This window comes from Bison bison, unplaced genomic scaffold, assembly GCF_000754665.1.
Source record: "Bison bison bison isolate TAMUID 2011002044 unplaced genomic scaffold, Bison_UMD1.0 scf7180017864491, whole genome shotgun sequence".
Classification (NCBI taxonomy): domain Eukaryota; kingdom Metazoa; phylum Chordata; class Mammalia; order Artiodactyla; family Bovidae; genus Bison; species Bison bison.
In genome coordinates, this window is record NW_011495050.1 from 11,250,546 (window position 1) to 11,276,878 (window position 26,333).

Here is a 26,333-nt window from a genome sequence, read left to right on the forward strand (position 1 = left end):
TCTGGGAGTTCCTTTGTAACTATCTGGTTGTTTTTCCTTTGTTGTTTTAAATATTCTCTCTTTATCCTTAATTTTGCTATTTTAATTGCATTGGGTCTTGTGAATCTCTTTGGATAAATCTTGTCTGAGACTGATTTCTGGACCTGTATGTCTGTTTCCTTTCACAGGTTAGGGATATCTTCAGCTAATATTTCTTCAAATGTATTCTATGCCCTTTCCTCTATCTTCTCTTTTTGGGACCCCTATAATGTGAGTGTTAATGTGCATGATGTTGTCTCATAGTTCTCTTAAAATGTCCTCATTTTTTTAATCTTTTTTTTTTTTCTTTTATCTGTTCATCTGGGATAATTTCTAGGACTCTGTCTTCCACTTCAATGATTCATTGTTCTTTATTCTCTAATCTACTGTTGACTTCTTCCAGTGCACTTTAAATTTCATTACTATATTCTTCAGCTCTGTTTTGTGCATTTTCATATTTTCTAACTTTTTGTTAAACATCTCAATGTAGTCATCTATTCTTCTGAGTCTGCTGAGAATTTTTTGATCACTAACTTGAATTTCTATCAGGAAGATTGCTTATCTCAATTTAGTGCTTCTGGGGTTTTATCTTATTTCGTTTGCTGGAAAATATTTCCCTGTTATCTCATTTTGCCTCATTCTAAACTGGTTACACTTTCTGATCTTGGAGAAATGGCCTTATGTGGAAGATGTCCTGTTGCTGCTGCTAAGTCCCTTCAGTCGTGTCTGACTCTGTGTAACCCCATAGACGGCAGCCCACCAGGCTCCCCTGTCCCTGGGATTCTCCAGGCAAGAACACTGGAGTGGGTTGGGGCCCAGCAAAATATTCCCTCTGTTCATTAGAGTTAATACTCTAGGAGTGCCTCCTCTCTGAGCTCTTAGGGTACTTTTGTGTGGTGGGACTGACTACTGTGGGCATGCTGGTGCAGGGGGTAGATCCCTACTGCTTGGCTTCTAGGCTATGTCTAATGCTTAGGCCACTGGCAATGGTGGGTGCAGTTGGATCCTGTGTTGACTGCCTGCTGGTCTCAGAGACTGCTAGAGCTTTGATGCCCCACTGGTGGATGGGGCTAGAGCCTAAGATGGGGTCCCAGGACTGGTGCTGGTCCACTGGTAGAAAAGACCATGTCCTAAGGTGGCCAGTTTTCAGGCCCCTAGGAATCCCAAAGCTGGTACCAGCCCACTGGTTGGCAGTGGTGCAACTCATCCTTGATAAGCTAAAGGGAGAACTCTAAAATGGCACTTCCCAGCCCCAGTGTCCTTGATGTAGAATGTGGTCCCCAAAATGGCTATTGTCTGTTTCCCCAGGAGGCTCTCTAAGATCAGTAAGTGTGCCTGGCCCAGGTTCCTTTCAGACTAATGTTCCTGTGCTGGGTCTTGGTGCATGTGAGGTTTTCACATGTGCTTTTTAAGAGCAGTCTGTTTCCTACAGCCTTTTTCTGTTTCCTACAGTAGGAATGAGAATGCAAGTTCCACTGGCCTTCAAAGCCAGATATCTGGGGGCTTGTATTCCTGGTGCATAACGCCGGGTCTGGGAAGACTGATGTGAGGTTTGGATCACTCTCTCTTTTAGGGGGAACTTCTGCAGTTGTGATTATCCCTTTTTTCTGGGCTGCCTACCCAGGGTCTTAACTATACCGCATCAGTGACTTCTGGGGGCCTGACAATTATAAAAGTGGTGGGTGTTAATATTGGAAGATATTTAGACTCTTTAGGGGTGAGATAAATAAAATTGGAGTCCCCCAGGTATGTTGAACCTACATATTTTTCAACAGGATCCTAAAGACTATAGCCTTAAAGTTAAATGAAATAGCGATAGAAAATCATCTCTATAGGAACTATCTCAATCTACACAGTAACTTAAGATGATCTGGTACTGGTACTTCCCTTAGACTCCTGGAAATGTAAATGTTTTCTGTATGCACCTATTATCCAAGACCTGGAATATATAGCATTAGAATCCCCATGGACAGAAGAGCCAGGTGGGGTCCATGGGGTCACAGAGAGTCAGACAGGACTGAGTAACCAAGCACAGCCCAGACCTCAGTTTAAAATAACCAAGCTTTCTAAGATATGAGAAAACAAAAGAAACAAGTAAAATTGAATAGTTACATAGTATTCTAACAACTGAAGTTGAGAAACCTTAACAATGTAACTATGCTTAATATGTTTCAACAAACAAGACATAATTTTATAAAAAATACTATTTAAAAAAAGCACAGGACTTTCTGATTTCTACTTCCATATATGAGGGTTGGAAGTTACTCCATTCTAACATCAAGTAAAATCCTGAGCAGACTGAAAAGCCAACTCTTCTCAGAACCATAAGAGAAGTATGGTTACAGGGGAAATATTCATCCCCAAGATTAAAGAGCCAGGTGAATATAGGAAATCAAAGAATTCCTGAACAGAGATTCCCCAGCAGAAACTGCTATGGGAACCAGTGTTCTTTCTGTAATTGATAAACTCCTGGAGGCTCACTCTGGACAACAGTGAGAGTTAAGACTCCAGGGGAACCCAGTCATATGGGAGTGCCTTGCAATATTGCAAGATTTGTCTCCAGGAATTCTACTAAATTCCCACAGTAAATAATGGAGAAAAATTTCCTCAGACTTTCTTCCAGTGGAAGGGGAAAAGAGCTATTATAAGATACATTAGAGCATTCTGTTCTTAACAAGGCCTGCCTTCACGGAAAGTTAATCAGAACCTAACCAGTTGGGGAATTATCAGACCCTAAATGATCTAGGGAAGTAAAGTGCTCACATCCAGCTCACTCTTGTCAAATATGGATTAAAAGTAAATGGATGGGGAAAAAAAATATATGATGCTCAGTTCAGTTCAGTTCAGTTCAGTCGCTCAGTCATGTCTGACTCTTTGCGACCACATGAATCGCAGCATGCCAGGCCTCCCTGTCCATTACCAACTCCCGATGCTAACACTAATCAAAAGAAAATGGAATAGCTCTAATAACTGCAGAGAAGACATAAAAGACAAGTTATCAGGGGGGAAAAAAGTACATTATATAATGGTAGTAAGCTAAATTCTCCAAGAAGTCATAACAGTTCTTAACATGTAAGCACCTAGCAACAGAGCCATAAACTTCATTTGGCAAAAGTTGATAGAACTTCAAAGAAACAGAGTAACTCACTATCATAGTTGGAAACTTTAACACACCTGTCTCAGCTCAGTTTAGTTGCTCAGTCATGTCCAACTTTTTGTGACCTCATGGACTGCAACATGCCAGGCTTCCCTGTCCATCACCAACTCCCTGAGCTTTCTGAACTCATGTCCATTGCATTTGTGATGTCATCCAACCATCTCATCCTCTGTCGTCTCCTTCTCCTCCTGCCTTCAATCTTTGCCAGCATCAGGGTCTTTTCTAATGAGTCAGTTCTTCCCATCAAGTGGCCAGAGTATCGGAGTTTCAGCTCCAGCATCAGCATCAGTCCTTCCAATGAACATTCAGGACTGATTTCCCTTAGGATAGACTGGTTGGATCCCCTTGCAGTCCAAGGGTATCTCAAGAGTTTTCTTCAACAACACAGTTCAAAAGCATCAATTCTTCAGCGCTCACCTTTCTTAATGATCCAGTGCTCACTACCACACCTGTCTTAGAAATGGACAGATCCAGTGAGCAGAATATTATGGCAAAAGACTTGGACTGAGAAGTATAGTTTTTCATTCAGTGTGTAAATACTGAGTCTTTCTTTCTCAGTAACTTTTATTTCTTGGCCACATATTCATTTTATCTTAAAAGCTCTGGGTTTGGAGCAAATTGTTCTTAGTTGGATGTGGACTTCTGAATGTGAGAGCTTGGGCCCTGGTAGCCAGGGGACACATCTGTGGAGCACTCAGCCTTATTTGTGATACACTTACAGCTGAATATGGTGTTTTACTTTGTGTGAATAGTTAGTATATTCTATTAAAGTTGTGAAACATGAAAAAAAAAGTTGTTTTAATTTGCATTTCCCTGATGATAGATGATGTGGAGGAGCATCTTTTCATGTGCTTATTTGCCATCTGTATATTTTCTTTGTAAAGTGATTTCAATAAACAGGAGGCTATGCATGTATGAGAGCAGGGAGGCTATGAAAAATCATCATTTCTACCTCTCAATTTTGTTGTAAATCTTGCAAATCTAAAACTGCTCTTAAAAAAAAAAGGTAAAGTCTTAAAAAAGAGAACAAATCAAACAAAACATATTAAAAAAAGAAACATGAGTTTGACAGATGATTTTTATAGTAGATTTACCACAGCTTCTTAAGAAAACTTGAAAAGTAAAAGGACAACATTGAACACAGAGGGGGAAAGTAAAAAATGTGAAGATAATAGGAGATATATTGTGTATTGGTCTATTAGGTTTGCTGCAGTAAAACACCACTTAGATTGGATATCTTAACAGAAATTTATTTCTCACATTCTGGAGCCTAAAGTTTCCAGATCAAGATGTTGGCAGTTTTGGTCTCTCCATAGCTTGCAGATGGCCACCTACTCACTGGGTCCTCACATGACACCAGAAGAAAAGCCTCCTATGTATATTATATTAAAATATTTGAGAGTCAAAGCAAATATAAAATTTAAAACTCAACCAGAGGACAAAAATACATATATTACCTTAAAATAACCAGAAATTATACTGATAACATCCTTCTCTACAGAAAAAGTAGATGCCAGAAAAAGCAGGGATAGTTTTAATATATCAAAGTAAAATAAGAATTGTCTTTTCAGTAAAAATATCCTTCAAGAGTAAAGTATAATACATATAAGTGAGTAAGTAAGTGAAAGTCGCTCAGTCGTGTCCGACTCTTTTTGACCCTATAGACTCCCACCAGGCTCCTCTGTCCATGGAATTATCTAGGCCAGAATACTGGAGTGGGTTGCTATTTCCTTCTCCAGGGGATCTTCCCAAATCAGGGACCAAACCCAGGTCTCACACATCGCAGGCAAATTACTTACCATATGAGCAGCCAGGGAAGCCCATCAGTTCAGTTCAGTCGCTCAGTTGTGTCCAACTCTTTGTGACCCCATGAACTGCACCACACCAGGCCTCCCTGTCCATCACCAACTCCCGGAGTTCACCCAAACTCATGTCCCTCGAGTCAGCAATGCCATCCAGCCATCTCATCTCCTGTTGTCCCTTTCTCCTGCTGCACGCAATCCCTCCCAGGGTCAGAGTCTTTTCCAATGACTCAACTCTTCGCATGAGGTGGCCAAAGTACTGGAGTTTCAGCTTTAGCATCAGTCCTTCCAAAGAACACCCAGGACTGATCTCCTTCAGAATGGACTGGTTGGATCTCCTTGCAGTCCATGGGACTCTCAAGAGTCTTCTCCAACACCACAGTTCAAAAGCATCAATTCTTCGGTGCTCAGTTTTCTTCACAGTCCAACTCTCACATTCATACATGAGCACTGGAAAAACCATAGCCTTGACTAGACAGACCTTTGTTGGCACAGTAATGAATATGCTATCTAGATTAGTCATAACTTTCCTTCCAAGGAGTAAGCGTCCTTTAATTTCATGGCTGCAGTCACCATCTGCAGTGATTTTGGAGCCCAGAAAAATAAAGTCTGACACTGTTTCCACTGTTTCCCCATCTATTTCCCATGAAGTTATGGAACCAGATACCATGATCTTCGTTTTCTGAATGTTGAGCTTTAAGGCTACTTTTTCACTCTCCTCTTTCACTTTCATCAAGAGGCTTTTTAGTTCCTCTTCACTTTCTGCCATAAGGGTGGTGTCATCTGCATATCTGAGGTTATTGATATTTCTCCCGGCAATCTTGATTCCAGCTTGTGCTTCCTCCAGCCCAGGGTTTCTCATGATGTACTCTGCATATAAGTTAAATAAGCAGGGTGACAATATATAGCCTTGACGAACTCCTTTTCCTATTTGGAACCAGTCTGTTGTTCCATGTCCAGTTCTAACTGTTGCTTCCTGACCTGCATACAGGTTTCGCAAGAGGCAGGTCAGGTGTTCTGGTACTCCCATCTCTTCCCGAATTTTCCACAGTTTATTGTGATCCACACAGTCAAAGGCTTTGGCATAGTCAATAAAGCAGAAATAGATGTTTTTCTGGAACTCTCTTGCTTTTTCGATGACCCAGCAGATGTTGGCAATTTGATCTCTGGTTCCTCTGCCTTTTATAAAACCAGCTTTAACATCTGGAAATTCACAGTTCACGTATTTCTGAAGCCTGGCTTGGAGAATTTTGAGCATTACTTTACTAACCTATGAGATGAGTGCAATTGTGTGGTAGTTGGAGCATTCTTTGGCATTGCCTTTCTTTGGGATTGGAATGAAAACTGACCTTTTCCAGTCCTGTGGCCAATGCTGAGTTTTCCAAATTTGCCGGCATATTGAATAAAGCACTATCACAGCGTCATCTTCCAGGATTTGAAATAGCTTAACTAGAATTCCGTCACCTCCACTGGCTTTGTTTGTAGTGGTGCTTTCTAAGGCCCACTTGACTTCACATTCCAAGATGTCTGGCTCTAGGTGAGTGATCACACCATCGTGATTATCTGGGTCATGAAGATCTTTTTTGTACAGTTCTTCTTTGTATTCTTGCCACCTCTTCTTAATATCTTCTGCTTCTGTTAGGTCCATACCATTTCTGTCCTTTATCGAGCCCATCTTTCTTAGCCCATCTTTCACATATGTATTAGAGAAGCCCATAATACATATATTATGTGGCAAACAAAATCCAAGGGAATATGTTTTATACAGACTTGTCCAGAAGGAAATTTAAATAAATAGTAAATATGTAGATATAAAATGAGTATTGATTGGACTAAAAAAAAACCTTTTAAGTGTTTTAAAAGACACAGGTGAAAATACGTGTAGCATATCAGATTTGACAAAGTATATGAATTTATGGATTTAAAGTATTACAGAGTTTTTGTATTATCTGAAAAGTTAAATAATAAATAACAATATGTATTAGATTCTTAAAACTAATGCTGCATGTTTAAATGCTATTGTAATCATTTAAAGAATGAATCTTTTTATGAACAATCTCTTTGTATGAAACCTTTTGTATGAAAGACTGCTGCTAAACCTACTTGACCTTCTGAGTAGATAGTTCATATTTTTCATTTCAGAGTAATCAAAAGTTTGAGAATTTTGTGGTTTGTGTTTGATGTCATATCCAAGAATCCATTGCCAAATCATAAAAGCCCAAGCAACAAATTTGGAGGCCTTAATCCACAATTTTTAATCACATTAGTAGAATGAATGATTAAAAATAATCACATGGTCATTTCAGTTGATAAAAAATCATTTGACAAAACCAGAACACTTATATGTGGTATGATATGATATATGATATGATATGTGATAGAAATACCTAACAATATAGGAATAGGAAGTAATTTCCTCAACCTGATAAAAGGAATTTAGTGAAAACCCTACAGCTAACATTATAATTCCACCCCAGTACTCTTTCCTGGAAACTCCCATGGACGGAAGAGCCTGATAGGCTGCAGTCCATGGGATCATGAAGAGTCGAACACAGCTGAGCAACTTCACTTTCACTTTTCACTTTCATGCACTGGAGAAGGAAATGGCAACCCACTCCAGCATTTTTGCCTGGAGAATCCCAGGGAAGGGGGAGCCTGGTGGGCTGCCGTCTTTGGCGTCCCACAGAGTCAGACACAACTGAAGCAACTTAGCAGTAGCAGCATCCCTTGGACTAGGAAATGACAACCCATCCAGTGTTCTTGCCTGGGGAATCCCATTGGCAGAGGAACCTGTGGGGGTTACAAAGATTCGGACAAGTCTGAACAACTGAACATGCATGGGTACAATGTTATATTCAATGGCGTAAAACTAGAAGGCTTCCAAACAGTAAGAATAAGACAAAGCTGAAGTAGCTATATTAATTTTAGAAAAAAACAGATTTCATAATTTAGCAGACTACTGGGGATAAAGAGGGCATTGCATTATGAAATGTGTCAGTTCTCTGAGAGGAAATAAAAACTCTAAGCATTTATGTGTCTGACAAGATAGATCAATATCCATGAGACAGAGACTGATCAAACAGTGAGACAAAATAGTATGTACTGTTACAGTGGATTATATCATTATTACACTAGTCTGAGAGTTTACTGAGTACTTGCTGTTATTGTTGTTTAATTGGACACTTTTGCAACCCCCTGGGCTGTAGCCCACTAGGCTCCTCTGTCCAGGGGATTTCCCAGGCAAAAATACTGGAGTGAGTAGCCACTTTCTTCTCCAGGGGATCTTCCTGACCCAGGGATCAAATCTAAGTCTCCAGCATTTCCTGCATTGACATGCAAATTCTTTATCATTGAGCCACCTAGGAAGACCTACTGATAATCATTAAAATTGTCATATGAGTTACAGGTTATTGATATTCCCATTTTACAGACAATTAAAAGGAGCTACAGGGAAGTTAAGCATGGCCCTAGCAGTCAGCTAGTGATCTGGGTAAGATGTGTTAGCATCAGACTGCTATGAAACAAACTATTTAGAAAACTCCTTTGATAAAAATAACAAGTAAGAAACTGCCTATTCTGAATTTCTGTATCTTTAGTTTTAGAAAGGGCTTATTCAGTAACTTTAGAGGAAATAAGACTAACTTGAAGAGTGAGTATCATGCATATGTTAAATCTAACCACACCCCTTGGAATTTGCTGGCCATTCCAGTGGTGAAGACTGAACTTCCAATACAGGGGGCGCAGGTTCAATCCCTGATCAGGGGGTCTATGACCCACATGCCTCACAGCCAAAAAAAAAAAAAAAAAAAAAAAACACATAAAACAAAAGCAATATTGTAACAAATTCAATAAAGACTATAAAATTGTCTACATGAAAAAAAATTTTAAATAAATAAACACATCCCTCATATTTCGGACTGCACAAATTTTGGAGGTCTGTTATGGAATTCATGAAGACTTGTTCATTTGACCATGTGTGTAGAATTTGTTGATTTTGATTGGTTAACTGTTAACGGCTCTGGTGGCATTTAGAAATATTGAATGGGTAATGGAAATTCAGAGCCAAGTTGAATAGTCAGGCCTGAAAATACTGTTTTGAATTTTCCCCACCTATTCTTAAATTCATGGAAATATTAACCTTTTCAGAAGACAAACGTAAAATAAAAGTAGAGGGCCATGTTTCAGTATCTTTTGGGAAAACAACACTTAAGGAAGGAAGGAAGGTGTATGTAAATAGTATGGCAAAAGAAAGGAGGATTTATATAAAGTTTAGGATAAGAAGCCACAAAAAAGCAGACTTTTAGGATGGAATGGAAGAATGTCTTCGTTCAGTGCTTCAGAGCAGGAAAGTTTAAGAGCAGAAAATTACAGTTATGGTTGGCTCTAACACCCTCAGTTACAAGCTGGAATCAAGATTGCCAGGAGAAATATCAATAACCTCAGATATGCAGATGACACCACCCTTATGGCAGAAAGTGAAGAGGAACTAAAGAGCCTCTTGATGAAAGTGAAAGAGGAGAGTGAAAAAGTTGGCTTAAAGCTCAACATTCAGAAAACGAAGATCATGGCATCTGGTCCCATCACTTAATGGCAAATAGATGGGGAAACAGTGGAAACAGTGTCAGACTTTATTTTTGGGGGCTCCAAAATCACTGTAGATGGTGACCGCAGTCATGAAATTAAAAGACCCTTACTCCTTGGAAGGAAAGTTATGACCAACCTAGATAGCATATTCAAAAGCAGAGACATTACTTTGCCAACAAAGGTCTGTCTAGTCAAGGTATTGGTTTTTCCAGTGGTCATGTATGGATGTGAGAGTTGGACTGTGAAGAAAGCTGAGTCCCGAAGAATTGATGCTTTTGAACTGTGGTGTTGGAGAAGACCCTTGAGAGTCCCTTGGACTGCAAGGAGATCCAACCAGTCCATTCTGAAGGAGATCAGCCCTGGGTGTTCTTTGGAAGGAATGATGCTAAAGCTGAAACTCCAGTACTTTGGCCACCTCATGCAAAGAGTTGACTCATTGGAAAAGACTCTGATGCTGGGAGGGATTGGGGGCAGGAGGAGAAGGGGACGACAGAGGATGAGATGGCTGCATGGCATCACTGACTCAATGGATATGAGTTTGAGTGAACTCCCAGAGTTGGTGATGGACAGGGAGGCCTGGCATGCTTCAATTCATGGGCTTGCAGAGTCGGACATGACTGAGCGACTGAACTGAACTGAACACCCTCAATTATCCTAAGGTAAGGAGAGAATCTTCTGCTTCTGTTAGGTCCATTACTTTGCCAACAAAGGTCCATATAGTCAAAGCTATGTTTTTTCCAGTAGTCACATACAGATGTGAGAGTTGGACCATAAAGAAAGCTGAGTGCTGAAGAATTGATGCTTTTGAACTGTGATGTTGGAGAAGACGCTTGAGAGTCCCTTGGACTACAAGGAGATCCAACCAGTCCATTCTAAAGGAAATCAACCTTGGATATTCATTGGAAGGACTGATGCTGAAGCTGAAGTTCCAGTACTTTGGCCACCTAATACAAAGAGCCGATTCATTGGGAAAAACCCTGATACTGGGAACGGTTGAAAGCAGGGAGAGAACAGAAACAACAGAGGAAAAGACAGATGGCATCACTGACTCAATGGACATGAGTTTGAGCAAGCTCCAGGGTATGGTGAAGGACAGGGACCCCTGCCTGGCATGCTGCAGTCCATGGGGTCACAGAGTCCAGACACAACTGAGCAACTGAACAACAAAGGAGAGAATGCAGAGTGGGGGCTGTGAGAAAGAGCAACAGTCAGTATAGGCTACTCTTGTGTGAAAACAGACTGAAAATAAAGAAAATTCAGTAGTTGAAAGGAGGTGTAAATTGGAGCAACTTCAGCCTCTTTAGTTTTCAACTGCCAGTTTGTGATTGTTGTTATACAGCATTTTATTGGATCCTTTGTCTTAATTTTATAAATATTATCATCATGCGGAGAGAAAACTTCATATTCAGTGCAATATTGGCAATATGAGAAGACTACAAATTAGCCACAGTTGAATGTTAAAGAAATACTTAACTCAGCTGTCCTCTGAGAAAAAAAAAAACAAATGAATCCTAACCTCCCTTATACCCCTGCCAAGTGGAATTCTGGAGCATTTATGGTACTTATAAGGGTTCTTCTTCCTGAAACAATGCCATTGCTAAATGACTGCTTCTATTAAATGAATTCCTAAGGTTTCTTTATGTAGGCATATCAAGGGAAAGCATGTAAAATTGCATTATAGTACTACAGAATTATAATCTTTATAGAAACATAAAAGAAAAAGCAAATGTTTATAATACAAATTGGTTCCATCTTTTTGAGCTTTTACAATGAGTATAAAGTGCCTTATTTACAAACATTTCAAATTTGTATTCTTAATCTAGAAGCTCAGTAACTAGAAAAGTCATTATTACATTTGGAATTTGTTGTTTGATACCACATTACATTTTGTACTTCCTAGATATAGCAACATTAGTTATTTTTGCTTACATATTGATATAATAGTTTTAACTAATATTTATGTCTAGAAGATGATGTTAAATATGTCTGTGCACTATTGCACACTTAATACACTAAAGTGCCCAATAAGAGTAAAATATTAATATTTTTCAATTAAGAAAAATCCCAAATATTAATACTACTGGGTATCTACCTAAAAGAGTTAAAACAGAATCTTAAAGAGATATTAGCACTCCCATGTTCACTGCAAGCACTAGTCACAGTAGCCAAGTTACGGAAATAAATGTCCATTGATAAATGAATGCATTTAAAAAGTAGTATATACATAATATGGAATACTTTTAAGCCTTAAAAAAGAAGGAATTTCTGCAATGTGACCACATGGATGAAACTTGAGGACGTTATAAGTAAAATAAACCAGTCACAGAAGGACAAATACTGCATGATTCCACTTATATAAAGTACCTAAAATAATCACATTCATAGAAACAGACAATAAAATGGCAGTTGCCAGGAGCTGGGGATGGGGGAAACAAGGAGCTGCTAATCAACAGGTATAAAATTTCAGTTATATAAGATGATTAAGCTCTAGATATCTACTGTACAGCATTATACTTACAGATAACAATGCTATATTGTACACTTAAAAATCTGTTAAAAGAGGAGTTCTTCTGTTAAGTGTTCTTACCACAATATTTTTTTTTTAATTTCCCAGGGATGCAATGAAAATATTTCAAAACCCAATTCCCATTTCCAGTGCACTATTGTTTTTTGTTATAGGTTAATTAATTTCAACTTTACCCATCATTTTGTAGGCTGTAGAGACCTTTAACATAGTAACACAGTTTTACTATTTCAATGGCACCCCACTCCAGTACTCTCACCTGGAAAATCCCATGGATGGAGGAGCCTGGTAGGCTGCAGTCAATGGGGTCGCTAGAGTTGGACACGACTGAGCGACTTCCCTTTCACTTTTAACTTTCATGCATTGGAGAAGGAAATGGCAACCCACTCCAGTGTTCTTGCCTGGAGAATCCCAGGGATGGGGGAGCCTAGTGGGCTGCCGTCTATGGGATCACACAGAGTCGGACACGACTGAAGCGACTTAGCAGCAGCAGCAGCAGCAATAGCATACAAATCAGAACTGGTTTACAAGAAGTGACAGTTATGACAAATGTCCTAGTAAAGACCCATTTTTGCAGAAGTGATAATAAACTTTCCAGAAAGGGCTGTTCTGTTTGTGAAGATTTTAGGTGTTCAGTGATCTGAGTCTTTTGGCATATTCCTTCCAAGATGAAAAAACAAATTATTTACATTATACTCTTTTACCACTAAGAAAGACAACCACTGTTGTCTATTCCAGTTAAAGTTTATAGCTTTGCACATCCCATGCTCCCTTAGTTTAACTCTAATTGATATTTATTAATGATATGTTTCTGTTCTCAACCACTGATCTTTTTAAATAAAAATGATCGTTTACCTTTTCTCCCTTATCACAAAAGTCTTGAGGAAAAACTAGTGTAAACTTTAACCGTTACTTCATAAATTTCATAATTTCAGAATTATAATTCTAAACTTGGAATAATAATCGAAACTTAACTAATGCCTCACCTAATAGCTCAGTGGTAAGTGGTAAGGAATCTGCCTGCCAATGCAGGAGACGGAGGAGACCTGGGTTTGATCCCTGGTTCAGGAATATCCCCTGGAGGTGACCATGGCAATCCATTCCAGTATTCTTGCCTAGAGAATCCCATGGACAGAGGAGCCTGTCAGGCGACAAGGTTGCATAGAGCCATAGGGTTGCAAAGAGTTGCACATGACTGAAAAATTAAGCACGTAACTATTATAACTTCTCATGTGCATACTCAGTTCCTCAGTTGTGTACAACTCTTTGGATATGTTTCTATATAATATAAATGTTATAACAGCTATTAATAACTCCATATAGTAACATAACTGTTCACTAAGTTCTGACATGTCACTATACCTTCATCCTTATCAAGAATGGAATTAATAAAGTCATAGTACTTTATTAGAGTACATATGCTTTGAAGATTAAGACATATATAACTTTCTAAAATATACTCTTATTATTGCTTTTTATATTTAAGACATTTTTAGCATATTGCAAAAAGTATAATTTTTAAGAGGTTCTCCCATGAACTTTCCATGTTCTTCCATTCTCCCCTATGGGTCTCACAGAGTTGGACTCCTAAAAATCTATATTCCTGTGGATTTATTCATTTTAGAAAAATATGTCCTCAGAATACATGAGTACATGTGCACTTTTCTAGCAGTATCAACTTTTACTGAAAGTTTGGGAAGCTGAATTAATATTAAAAATCCAGATATATTATTTAAGATAATTGCATTAATGTTCAAATAAAATATAAGACTTCAAATGCATTTTACACTTACCAATATTACTTTGAGCTACAGACCCAGACCCCAAAGGAACAAGTTCACTTCCCTCATTATACTTCGGCAACCAAAGTTTCTGAAGCAAATTTTAGATGTCTGCACTAGGTATGAAAATCTAGTACTTCATGTTATTTCTCCTCTTTGGGAAAAAGAAAAAGTTTTACAGTGTAACTCCATAAGCTTATGATGTCTATTTGTTACCTGAATCTATTCTATACCCAATGTTAAAAATTTAAATTTCCATCAACTTAATGCTTGTGAAGACAGTTTTTAAAATGTCCCCTAGTGCTCGCTCCTGTGTGTAATCCCCTCCTCTTTAATGTAGGAATTAATGTAACTCTCCTAAAGTCAGAAAAGTGCAGAAGTAGTGGGGGATATGTACATAATACATATGTCTGTGCATGCATACACACATGATGGAGTTACTGTGTAGTGTCATGGTGACAATAACAAAGCCTGCAAAAAGTTACATGCATTTTTACACAAAAATGAACCAGAATATATAAACATCTGTTTTAAAAATCTCTAGTTTAAATGTTGATACATATGCATTGCTACATAACTTAGGTAATTTTCAAGCATTTGTCTTTCATTGTTCTATAAATCTTCTCTTGTCAAAGGGATCAGTTGGGATTAAAGGTTTAAATCTAAGGCTGAAATACAAAGCAAAAGACCAAGGGGAGAGTAATCTTATCTTTCAGGGAAATGAGTTTAAGAAGCACTTGCAGATGCCTCTGTTTTTTGAGTTTTCCTCCATCTGAATATGATTCTACTATTTAAAAGAACAGTGCTTACTTTTTAACATCACTTAGCCCTAATACAAGACAACCATCTATCATGTGCTATTACAAACAAGTATTTTCCTGTTGTAAGAAAAGTGGCTGTTTCAGACTTACTGAGTGATAGTCTGTGCATTTCTAGCTTGATGCCTATGTAAAGGATTTTAATGTTGATTTTTACAATAAAAGAAAAGAAAAATACTATTTTTAAAACAGTACATTTAATTACTAGCTTCCAGTTCCAGTTCCAGTTCAGTCGCTCAGTCGTGTCCAACACTTTGCGACTCCATGAACTGCACCACGCAAGGCCTCCCTGTCCATCACCAACTCCCCGAGTTCACTCAAATGCACGTCCATCAAGTTGGTGATGCCATCCACCCATCTCATCCTCTGTCGTCCCCTTCTCCTCCTGCCCCCAATCCCTCCCAGCATCAAAGTCTTTTCCAGTGAGTCAACTCTTCGCATGAGGTGGCCAAAGTACTAGAGTTTCAGCTTTAGCATCATTCCTTCCAAAGAACACCCAGGGCTGATATCCTTTAGAATGGACTGGTTGGATCTCCTTGCAGTCCAAGGGACTCGAAAGAGTCTTCTCCAACACCACAGTTCAAAAGCATCAATTCCTCGGTACTCAGCTTTCCAGCTTCAGTTCAGTTCAGTTCAGTTGCTCAGTCATGTCCTACTCTTTTGCGACCCCATGAATCGCAGCACACCAGGCCTCCCTGTCCATCACCAACTCCCGGAGTTCACTCAAACACATGTCCATCGAGTCAGTGATGCCATCCAGCCATCTTATCCTCTGTCGTCCCCTTCTCCTCCTGCCGCCAATCCCTCCCAGCATCAGAGTTTTTTCCAGTGAGTCAACTCTTCACATGAGGTGGCCAAAGTACTGGAGTTTCAGCTTTAGCATCATTCCTTCCAAAGAAATCCCAGGGCTGATCTCCTTCAGAATGGACTGGTTGTATCTCCTTGCAGTCCAAGGGACTCGAAAGAGTCTTCTCCAACACCACAGTTCAAAAGCATCAATTCTTCTTTGGCACTCAGCTTTCTTCACAGTCCAACTCTTACTAGCTTAGTCATAGATGATTTATCACTCAGCAATATTAGCAGTTTTCCTTTTCTACATAAAAGCTTTAAATACTTAGTTATTCTAATTACTCATAAAGACATTGATAAAGTCTAAGAATACTTTTGCAATCAGTTTAATAGTTTGGGAAAGAAATTTCTTACACAGTATTTGAACAGCAGTGTTAGATATTTTTATATGAGTTTTCATAAGTAAACATTATATTTACTATGCTGCTAAGTCACTTCAGTCACGTCCGACTCTGTGCAACCCCATAGACGGCTCATGCCCGACATGGACTTCAGCCTTCCAGGCTCCTCCGTCCATGGGATTTTCCAGGCCAGAGTACTGGAGTGGGGTGCCATTGCTTTCTCCATATTTACTATGAGTTTGTCATAAATGAATTTTGTAGTACTTTTTGAATTCACAAGCTCTAATGAATGTATAATTTCATAGTAAAGACTCAGTAAACATGAACGTGAACGTGAAGTCGCTCAGTTGTGTCCGACTCTTTGCAACCCCATGGACTGTAGCCTACCTGGCTCCTCTGTCCATGGGATTTTCCAGGCAATAGTACTGGAGTGGATTGCCATTTCCTTCTCCAAGGGATCTTCCCAACCCAGGGATCGAATCCGGGTCTCCCGCACCGTAGACAGATGCTTTACCGTCTGAGCCACCAGGGAAGTCTCCCCTCATTTAAGTGAATGTTAATATGCTTAAAATCATATGCTATCCTTTACTAATATCAAAGATTTAACAAAGTATTTTATTAAAATTCACAGTATTAAAAGGTTTTCATTTATTCATCTGTTTTGATTATGATATGAGAAAATCAAAATAGTGACAATCCTAGGCTAAATGTATATTAAACTAAATCTTTACTAATCAGCATTTCACTGTCACTTCCTCTAACAGACTTTCTTGCAACTCAAAACTTAACATGATTTATGCCACAAAATTGCTCCCGATAACTGTTTCTCTACTGTGTGCAGGATTTTATATCTGTCATTCCCACCATCACTCTGCACATCCATTCTGAATCTGTTTAGGTGCCCATAATCGCCAGTTCCCATTTGTGCATGCTAACTAATAATATGGAAAAATGCATTATTTTAACTCAGTGTAATGTACCTCTGGTATGGAAGAATGCTGTGTCCCCTGAAAAAATTAATGTACTTTTATTAATAACTTAAAATAGTACATATAAATGCTTGTTCCAAAACAGCAGGATCAAAATTTTGTTTAGCACCTTACATTTCACAATACAGTTTCCATATATTATCTCCTTTAATTAACAGGGAAACTCTCAGATGAATAGAGATACTAACATTCTATTTCTATAAATGAGGAAAATGAGTGCAGAGAGTTCTATTGATGTGCTATGAGTTTCATACATCTGCTTGAGTGCAAAGTCTAGAATTCACATATGGACTTTCTGATTCTGTGCCCGGTGTGCTTTTAACTGTGAGTACCATCATCACATGGAATAACAGTGTGTGGTTAACATTTAAGATTAAAAATGCTGAGATGTAAAATGTAGCAGAAGATGAGAATGATAGTTTAAAAGATAAATGCTTTGATTTCTAATAAACTAATGATGGAATATAATAAAAGTGACAATAATTTATATGTTATAATATCAATTATTTATATATTTTACATATTATTTAATCATGTATACTTGTATACATTTATATATAATACCATATATTTTATTTCATGAATTTATTTTATACAAGTTATATTTCCAAAACTTACTTAGAACAAGATTTAAACCTTCCAGAATATTTTCATGTTTTATGTTGCTGTAAAGATACTTTTAGTTTGCTATTCAAAACCTTTCCCAACTCCTTTATTTAGTTTCCTTTTTCAAGGTGAAATGTAAAAGTGAAAATGAAAGTTGCTCAGTCATGTCTGACTCTGCGACCCTATGTACTAGTCCATGGAATTTGTTTCATTAGCAAAATGGAAAGCCAAAAGCTTATTTTCTCAATTTTACTTGCTTTACATGGAAACCAACGCTAGGAGTAAGTTTGAGAATTTTTACTGTTTGTAGAAAGAGACAATGGTGATTGAAGCAGCCCTTCCCTGTTTTTCCAGGTTCCTTTTTTGAAGGTGAATGGATGGCTGGAGTGGCAATAGCCATCTTGTAACGATGTGAGAAGCATTTAAAACACTAAGTGCTTAGCTTTAATATTGTTGAAACATGCAACCAACACTAGCAGTACCTTTTACCATCGCATTACTTGTTATATCATAAAAATAAAACCCTATATCTGTAATAGATTGTTAGGTTTTACATGTCAATTTTACTTAAGTAAAGCTGAAAAAATGTTGGGCTTTCCTTTAATTACCAGAGACAATGTGATATTAATTATTATAACTGTTCTTAAAACTTCCAATTGAAAAATAGTAAATATAATTTCATCCTTTGAAAGGAAAGTAAATATCATGAATGAGGTTTCATGTCATTATCAGATGTGAAGATGAATATCACTGAAATCAATATCTTGATAAGCCCTTTGGGTTTTGGATTTTAGTGGAGTCATTATGTGTCATCTAATTCAATTTTCCCCCTCATTTTAACTCTATTAACCGAGGGATCAAATAACTAGGCAGGTTGACAAGCAAACATACTTTGGGTAGTAACTGATAGAAATTAACAAAATCTCATTGTAGCTTTTTTGGAAAACAGACGCATGGACAAACAGAAAGCTTTTCTTTTGCAATTGTCATGATGAAAGTAGAACAATTACTTAGTGGTTAAGATATAATTTCATTTTTCTTAGTAAATCTTTATTAAAATACACATAGAGGAACAAAAATACTGTAGAAAGCAATATATTTACTGAATTTTTTTTCTGTTTTCCGAAAGGAGTTCTTCCCTTGACAGATCTGGTATTCTTATGACTTGGCTTCAACTGCCCACTTTATGCTGGATATTGAAATAAGTAGATCTGAAGCTTGAAATCATATACCTATTTTATGTTTTCCAATTCATTGTAACCTCTTTCAAAACCTACTTTATTATCATGTTCCACAAAATTGTTTCTCTCCTGCATTCTCTATTATATTTAAGGCATTTTTATCTCCACATGCATGCATGCTCAATCATGTCCAACTCTTTGCAACCCTATGGACTGTAGCCCACAAGGCTTCTTTGCCTGTGAAATTTTCTAGGCAAGAGTGGATTGCCATTTCCTTCTCCAGGGGATCTTCCCGACCCAGGGTTCTTAACCACTGTTACATGGGAATTGCTTTACCTCCACACTGCTGCTGCTGCTGCTAAGTCGCTTCAGTCGTGTCCAACTCTGTGCGACCCCATAGACGGCAGCCCACCAGAGTCCCCCGTCCCTGGGATTCTCCAGGCAAGAACACTGGAGTGGGTTGCCATTTCCTTCTGCAATGCATGAAAGTGAAAAGTGAAAGTGAAGTCACTCAGTCCTGTCCGGACTCTTCGCGATCCCATGGACTGTAGCCTACCAGGCTCCTCCGTCCATGGGATTTCCCAGGCAAGAGTAGTGGAGTGGGGTGCCACTACCCAGCTTCAATTATTTGTATTATATTTAGTCATATTTCCAAGTAATTTCTTACCACTCTGATTTCCTGCTTATTGGCATTGACATTTTAGTCCTTCAATATCTTGCCTAGACTACTAAGATAGTAGAATTAACAGAAGAAGAAATTTCCCTGCTTGAAGTCTTTTATGTATTGTCTCTTCTCCCTTTAATCATACATTTTCTTCCTTCTTTCCTTCCTTCTTTTCTTTGGTTTGGATAAAAACGCTTTTGTAACTTCATAGTGGCAATCAATCCCCTTATAGTAAGCAAAGCCTTTCACAAGATGACTCTCTATATATTCCAACCTAACATCCTGTTGTTTCCTTAACCAAAACTACACTTTGCACAGAGAAATCAAAGTGTCCTTCAATGAAAACACACTTGTCTTTTCTACATCTCTTGATGTGCGCATATTTAAGTGTCTTTCCACCTGTTTAAGCCCCATTTATCACCTAAGACATAGGCCAAAGTATGATTTATACTAATAGGACTTCTTGATTTGATAGGATACAAATTGCCCCAAATCTCTGACATAATGCCAGCAAAATAATGTCTGAGTGAGCTTGCTGCAGAGGATAGGACAAAGAGGCACTGTGTTGTATAAAAATGCATTTTATTCTGAGACTTCACTGTAGGGTTTCATCTGGCTTCATAAAAATATGAGCCTTCTTGTAACATGCTACTTCATATATTATATTTTAATTATTAGTTATGTTTATCACATCTGAGAGCCTCTTTGCAGGAAGGGGTGGTCACATACACTAACAGAGATAGCATGGTTGATGTTATGATTACTTATCTCACTAAGCAATTGTTGTTTTAACTTTACAGTAGTTAAGTCTGTCAATTATACAAACACAAGATAAACATCGTTTCAAGAAATTATTTATGACATTTCATCTATCATGGTTCTTTTCTCCCAGGACTGGCTCACCTTGCTATGATAAACATTATTTTCTTGAACAAAATCCAACAAAAAGTAAGTACTGGAGTACCGCCTGGCACTAAACTTCATGATGTAGAACATATGGCAATAAAAAAATTACATTACCTGATGACAATTGTACTTCAGTGGATACATACCTAATAGGGCTTTCTGAGATTATTTTCTCCGAACTATTTTACTATAAGCTTTAATATATGTCACTCTAAAAGCAAGGAAAGAAATGTTGGAAATCTGACCAGACAGATGTGGTAAGAAATGATGTATGCCTTCTATGGACAGGAAAGAGAATTGGAACATTTGATGGTTTTAGAAAGGAAAGCAACATACCACCATAGAAACCTAGATTGTTGGTTTTAAAATATTTTGGGTCAAAATGTATTTCTCCTAAAACTGTAAAGGTTCATTCTCTTTTGTCTTCCAGAATCTTTTAGTACACAGAAAAATTCTGGATACATTTTGAGTTTGACTTCTTTGAAGGAACATTATGTTTTGTTTGAGGTTTTTTGGATTTTTTTTCTGGTTTGTTTTTTTTCTTAATGATTTTTGCTTGGTTAATTTTTCTGTTGTTGTTGGCTATATACTTGGTAAAGATTTTCTCCTTATCCTAGTTATTCTAAACTTCTGCCTGTAGTCATTGCAACCTTTTCATGAATTTACCATGTATTTTTCTGGTAACTAAACTCTTTTAATGAACTTAATATGTATTACACTACCAAGCTCATCTTATGTATTATTTCCTGTTTTTGTCTTAAGATCAGCCTTTTCTCTTGGTTGCTTTGATATTAAAAACCTAGATCTGAACACTAGGTGTGCTTTTTGCCTCTGGGGTGTATTTGTTCCTAGGCCCTCTTAGCTGAAAGAGCAAAGACATTGATTCAGCTCAGATTGGCCACTCAGTCAGGTCTTACTCTCTGTGACCCCATGGACTGCAGCATGCCAGGCTTCCCTGTCCATCACCAACTCCTGGAGCTTCCTCAAACTCATGTCCATTGAGTCGGGTATGCCATGAAACTATCTCATCCTCTGTTGTCCCCTTTTCCTCCTTCCTTAAATCTTTCCCATCATCAGGGTCTTTTCTAATGAGTCAGTTCTTTGCATCAGGTGGCCAAAGTATTGGAACTTCAGCTTCAGCATCAGTCCTTCCAATGAATATTAAGGACTGATTTTCTTTAGGATGGACTGGTTGATCTCCTTGCAGTCCAAGGGACTCTCAAGAGTCTTCTCCAATACCACAGTTCAAAAGCATAAATTATTTGGTGCTCGATCTTCTATATGATCCAACTCTCACATCTGTACATGACTATTGGGGAAACCATAGCTTTGACTATAAGGACCTTTGTCAGCAAAGTAATGTCTCTGCTTTTTAATATGCAGTCTAGGTATGCCATAGCTTTTCTTCCAAGGAGCAAGTATCTTTTAATTTCATGGCTGCAGTCTCCATCTGCAGTGATTTTCCAGCCCCAAAAAGTAAAGTCTCTACTGTTTCCATTGTTTCCTCATCTATTTGTCATGAAGTGATGGGACCAGATGCTATGATCTTTGTTTTTTGAATGTAAAGTTTTAAGCCAGCTTTTTCACTCTCCTCTTTCACTTCATCAGGAATTTCTTTAGTTCCTCTTTGCTTTCTGCCATAAGGGTGGTGTCATGTACATATCTGAGGTTATTGATATTTCTCCTGGCAATCTTGATTCCAGCTTGTGCTTCATCCAGTCCACCGTTTCTCATGATCTACTCCTCACATAAAGTAAATAAGCAGGGTGACAATATACATCGTTGATGTACTCCTTTCCCAATTTGGAACCAGTCTGTTGTTCCATGTCCAGTTCTAACTGTTGCTTCTTGACTTGCATACAGATTTCTCAGGAGGTGGGTCAGGTTGTCTGGTATTTCCGTCTCTTAAAAATTTTCCACACTTTGTTGTGATCCACACAGTCAAAGGCTTTGCAATAGTCAATAAAGCAGAAATAGATGTTTTCCTGGAACTCTCTTGCTTTTTCAATGATCCAGCAGATGTTGGCAATTTGATCTCAGGTTCCTCTGCCTTTTCTAAATCCAGCTTGAACATCTGGAATTTCACGGTTCATGTACTCTTGAAGCCTGCCTTGGAGAATTTTGAACATTACTTTACTAGCATGTGAGACGAGTGCAGTTGTACAGTAGTTAGAGCATTCTTTGGTACTGCCTTTCTTTGAGATTGGAATGAAAACTGACCTTTTCCATTCCTGTGGCCACAGGTGAGTTTTCTAAATTTGCTGGCATATTGAGTGCAACACTTTCACAGCACCATCTTTTAGGATTTGAAATAGCTCAACTGGAATTCCATCACCTCCTCTAGCTGTGTTCATAGTGATGCCTCCTAAGGCCCACTTGCCTTCACATTCCAGGATGTCTGGCTCTAGGTGAATGATCACACCATCATGATTACCTTGGTCATGAAGATCTTTTTTGTATAGTTCTTCTGTGTATTCTTGCCTCCTCTTCTTAGTATCTTCTGCTTCCCTTAGGTCCATACCATTTTGGTTCTTTATTGTACCCATCTTTGCATGAAATGTTCCCTTGGTATCTTTAATTTTATTGAAGAGATCTCTAGTCTTTCCCATTCTATTGTTTCCTCTATTTCTTTGCATTGATCACTGAGGAAGGCTTTCTTATCTCTCCTTGCTATTCTTTGGAACTCTGCATTCAATTGAGTATATCTTTCCTTTTCTCCTTTGCCTTTTGTGTCTCTTCTTTTCTCAGCTATTTGTAAGGCCTCCTCAGACAATCATTTTGCCTGTTTGTATTTCTTTTTCTTAGAGATGGTCTTGATCAGTGCTTCCTGTACAATGTCACGAACCTCCTTCCAAAGTTCTTTAGGTTTTCTGTCTATGAAATCTATTTCTCACTTCTACTGTATAATCTTAACAGATTTTATTTAGGTCATACCTGAATGGTCTAGTGGTTTTCCCCACTTTCTTCAATTTAAGTATGAATTTAGCAATATGGAGTTCATGATCTGAGCCACAGTCAGCTCCCAGTCTTCTTTTTGCTGACTGTATAGAGCTTCTCCTTCTTCTCTTCTGTTGTTGGAAGAGGGTGTTTGCTATGACCGGTACATTCTCTTGGCAAAGCTATGTTAGCCTTTGACCTGCTTCATTTTGTAATCCATGGCCAAATTTGCCTGTTACTCCAGGTATCTCTTGACTTCCTACTTTTGCATTCCAGTCTCTTATAATGAAAAGGACATCTTTTTGGGGTATTAGTTCTGGAAGGTCTTGTAGATCTTCATATAACCATTCAACTTCAGCTTCTTCAGTATTCCTGGTTGGGGCATAGACTTGGATTACTGTGATATTGAATGATCTGCCTTGGAAACAAACAGAGATCATTCTTTTCATTTTTGAGATTGCATCCAAGTACTGCATTTCGGACTCTTTTGTTGACTATCATGGCTACTCCATTTCTTCTTAGGTATTCTTGCCCATAGTAATAGATGTCATCTGAGTTAAATTCACCCATTCCAGTCCATTTTAGTTCACTGATTCCTAAAACGTCGATGTTCACTCTTGCCATTTCCTGTTTGACCACTTCCAATTTGCCTTGATTCATGGACCTAACATTCCAGATTCGTATTCAATATTGCCCTTTAGAGTATCGGACTTTACTTCCATCACCATTCACATCCACAACTGGGTGTTGTTTTTGCTTTGGCTCCGTCTCTTCCTTCTTTCTGGAGTTATTTCTCCACTCTACTCCACTAGCATATTGGGCACCTGCAGACCTGGAGAGTTCAACTTTCAGTGTCCTATCGTTTTGCCTTTTCATATTGTCCATGGGGTTCTCAAGGCAAGAACACTGAAGTGGTTTGCCATTCCCTCCTCCAGTGGACCACGTTGTCAGAACTCTCCACCATGACCCATCCGTCTCCATTGGCCCTACATGGCATGGCTCATAATTTCATTGAGTTAGACAAGGCTGTGGTCCATGTGATTAGATTGGTTAGTTTTCTGTGATTGTGGTTTTCATTGTCTGCCATCTGATGGAGAATGATAAGAGGCTTATGGCATGTTCCTGATGGGAGAGACTGACTGAGAGGGAAACTGGCTCTTGTTCTAATGGGTGGGGCCATGCTCAGTAACTCTTGAATCCAATTGTCTGTTGGTGGGTGGGGCTGTGTTCCCTCCCTGTTGTTTGACCTGAGGCCAATCTATGGTGGAGGTAAGGAAGATAATGGCCTAGTTCTTCAGAAGGTCCCTTGCAGGCAGTGCTGCACTCAGTGCTCCCACCGTGTAGCAGGGCACTGCCAACCCATGGCTCTGCCAGAGAGTCCTGCACACTCACGGATGTCTGGGTCAGTCTCTTGTGGGATCACTGCTCCTTTCTCCTGCGTCCTGGTGTGCATAAGGTTTTGTTTGTGCCCTTCAAGAGTCTGTTTCCCCAGTCCTGTGTAAGTTCTGGCAGCTCCATGGTGGGTTAATGGCGACCTCCTCTAAGAGGGCTTATGCCATACCCAGGTCTACTGCCCCCAGAGCCCCTACCCCTGCAGCAGTCCCCTTCTGACCTGTACCTCCACAGGAGACATTCAAACACAGTTCTGGCTCTGTCTCTGTGGGGTTTTGGGGTCCTGGTGTGCAGAAGATTTGTTTGAGCCCTCCAAGCATCTTTGGTGGGTATGGGGTTTGATTTTAAAAATGATTTCACCCTTCCTACCATCTTTTTGAGGCTTCTCCTTTGCCCTTGGATATGGGGTATCTTTTTGTGGTGGGATCCAACATTCTCCTGTCAATGGTTGTTCAGTGAGCTGTAATTTTGGAGTTCTCTCAGGAGAAGATGAGTGTATGTCCTTCTCCTCTGCCATATTGGAGCTGATGTAATAGCTTATTTGTATTCAAATCATACTGTATCTTCTAGATATAAAAATAATCCCTCAGTTTGAGTTAGATTCTCCATGCTAAAAGCCTGTTTGATTTTCTAATTTTGGCTTCCTTGGTGGGATAAAATATAACTTCAATTCAAGCTATCCTATTTCTATGTTTTGCAATGAGGTTTTAAAAATCAGCACATGCTACAAAGTCTTTGTTTTTTTTTTGAAATGTTGATGCTGGCTACTTTCATTATTGCTCAGATTCCATACTCCCTCTTATAAGTTTAGCAACTGCTTATATAATTAGGAAATTTTCAAAGGTGTCAGGCCTTTCTCCTCTTCTCGTATATTTTTCATCCAGAATATGACAGGGAGAGAATGTACAGTCACTTCACTGTCTGTTTTTGTGTCCTCAGTGATTTCCTTAACTAACTGTAGGAGGTTCTGTGTGATAGCTCTAAACATGATTTTTTTAAGGACTATAGTTTTCCTATATAAATTTTTTTTATCACTTTTTCACTACCTACTTTTATTTGAATGTCAACCACCCTTCACCACTTATTACAAGCCTTCTCTAATTATTTTATTTGTGATTATTCTACCTCACCCTTGCAAGGATGGAGAGAGTACTCAGTAAACTTGTTAAAAAATAAATTAGTTCCTACTAAATAGATTCACTACTTTGACTTAATTTTTGCTACTATGACATTGCTTTGCTAAAACTAAGGTTATGCTTTTTAAAAATTTAGTATCAAATATATATATATATATTTATATATCAAATATATATTGTATATATATAATATAATATAATATATATAGGCAGTATCCAGCAGTAATAGTGTAAATTGATGTTTACATATTAATTAATACTTTCCTTTGGCTTTTCTGTTCATTAGGGGAAGCTTAAATATTAACTTGGTCAACTTACACCATGGATTAGAAAATCTAATTGCCATAATTAATTCCATAAATTTCAAGAAATTTTGCCACTCAGAAAATTGTTGTTTAAAAATATATTAGGCAGTCCAACAGGTCAGGAAGCAACAATTAGAACTGGAATGGAACAACAGACTGGTTCCAAATAGGAAAAGGAGTGCATCAAGGCTGTATACTGCCACCTTGCTTATTTAATTTATATGCAGAGTACATCATGAGAAACGCTGGGCTGGAGGAAGCACAAGCTGGAATCAAGATTGCCGGGAAAAACATCAATAACCTCAGATATGCAGATGACACCACCCTTATGGCAGAAAGTGAA